The sequence below is a fragment of the Palaemon carinicauda genome, chromosome 2 (assembly GCF_036898095.1).
Source record: "Palaemon carinicauda isolate YSFRI2023 chromosome 2, ASM3689809v2, whole genome shotgun sequence".
Taxonomy (NCBI): domain Eukaryota; kingdom Metazoa; phylum Arthropoda; class Malacostraca; order Decapoda; family Palaemonidae; genus Palaemon; species Palaemon carinicauda.
The window spans coordinates 140,908,659-140,910,934 of record NC_090726.1 but is presented as its reverse complement, the minus strand read 5'-3'; the positions used below and the strand labels follow the sequence as shown (position 1 = coordinate 140,910,934).

The 2,276-nt window shown below is 34.9% G+C and overlaps 1 pseudogene; it reads left to right on the top strand.

Annotated features, from left to right (window-relative positions):
• The first annotated feature begins 711 nt into the window (after positions 1 to 711).
• On the top strand, positions 712 to 841 carry LOC137630029 (U4 spliceosomal RNA; annotated as a pseudogene).
• The last annotated feature ends 1,435 nt before the right edge of the window (positions 842 to 2,276 follow it).

The following is a 2,276-nucleotide window of genomic DNA, read 5'->3' as shown; positions in this document are numbered from 1 at the left end:
TTTAACCTTCTTCCTACTCGCTCTCATCGCCTTCTCCCTCCCTTCCTTCCCCCGACCCAATCATCACATATCCCCCTCCCCCAAATCTTCAAGAGTTCTTTTTAGTATTCTTCTCCTCTCAAAGAAGCTGCAATAATTCCCGGCACTCTGGGAGTGATACATGGTAAAATAGGATTAGAATTTATGATTTCGCATTACGCGACGGCTGTCTTGAAGAGTGGATATGTAAACGGCGAAGTAACAATTTCCTGGTATTTATGGAACTGAAGAATTATGAGTTGTGGACGGCTTTTATGGAAAGATTTCTATTAGTTTGGTACTGCTAATGCTGATCTTCCTTTGGTATTTAAGGGTAATAATAACAATAACAACAACAGCAACAATAATAATAGTAATAATAATAATAATAACCCCCTTAAACCCAATGATTTAAAAATTACAGCTAAAGAATCCAAATTAATCATTCATATATATACATAATGCACACACGCGCGCACACACACACACACACACACATATATATATATATATATATATATATATATATATACATATATATATATATATATATATATATATATATATATAATACACGTGTGTGTGCGTCCGTGTGTGTATATAGAAGTATAATCACCCTGGACCTTTATCCCGCTTAAAGAAAAGAACATTAAAATAGTTCAGTCCATGAAATTACAGTCCAAAGACTGAACCAGCTTTGCGCAGTGGCAGTATCGTAACCAATGAGAGCTAACCGAGGTGCGATTATTGCTAGTTGAAAACTGAATCATTTGGCTATGTATATATATATATATATATATATATATATATACACACACATATATTCACCTAATACAGCCTTAGTGGCGTCCAGGTGTTTCTTCCTGACTACGGGCTGCCCAGCGGCAAGAGCCCGTGTTTTACATAAGGTAAGGCAATCTATACAGACAGACAGACATTTCTTCCTGCAGGAATCTTCATATTTCTTAAGCTTCTTTAAGTTTACAGGCGTAAGCCTTTTGTTTAATGAGCGATGGTTATTCCTTTTCTTCATACTTCATTCACTTCCGCACTTTTCCGACAAAATTATGTCTTTATCGAGTGATTAATGCTGGTTTACATAAGTTTACACTTCCTTTTATACATTAGCTTCAACAGATATTACGATTAATCATGTTGAGACTATATTAAAAAATGATTAGAAATTCAAAAAATGAAAAATGAGAGGGTGCTGTAAAGAATAAAGTATAAAGAAAAGGAATAATCGTCGCTCATTAAACCAAAGGCTTACGCCTGAAAACTTAAAGAAGCTGAGGAAATATGACGCCACTAAGGGTATAGCCTTTAATGAAAATTGCATATATAGGAATTTATATATACATATATATATATATATATATATATATATATATATATATATATATATAAATATATATATATATATATATATATATATATATATATATATATATATTCAAATAAGCCATATATATTTTTGATACATTAATGTCTGGATTCTCTTAACGAGCCCCAGGCGAAATCACACAAAGACAAGAGCTTGTGTCCAGCCGGGAATCGAACCCTGGTCGGCAAGCTTGTATAGACAGTGACTAAACCACTTGGCCACGAAGAAAGATAAAAGTCAATGACAATTCTTCTGTTCTTATACCTGTCGAATTCAGGTGTTTTGTACTTAGAATTGAAATCAACCCATCTTCACCATCGTAGCTAATTGGTAGTTTGTTACTTGGCATTCGATTAATGATAAATTTTGCACATTTAGACGTGTTTTTCATATTCAAATAAGCCATATATATTTTTGATACATTAATGTCTGGATTCTCTTAACGACCTCGGGATCAGAGCCCCAGGCGAAATCACACAAAGACAAGAGCTTGTGTCCAGCCGGGAATTGAACCCTGGTCGGCAAGCTTGTATAGACAGTGACTAAACCACTTGGCCACAAAGAAAGATAAAAGTCAATGACAATTCTTCTGTACTTATACCTGCCGAATTCAGGTGTTTTGTACTTAGAATTGAAATCAACCCATCTTCACCATCGTAACTAATTGGTAGTTTGTTACTTGGCATTCGATTAATGATAAATTTTGCACATTTAGACGTGTTTTTCATATTCAAATAAGCCATATATATTTTTGATACATTAATGTCTGGATTCTCTTAACGACCTCGGGATCAGAGCCCCAGGCGAAATCACACAAAGACAAGAGCTTGTGTCCGGCCGGGAATCGAACCCTGGTCGGCAAGCTTGTATAGAC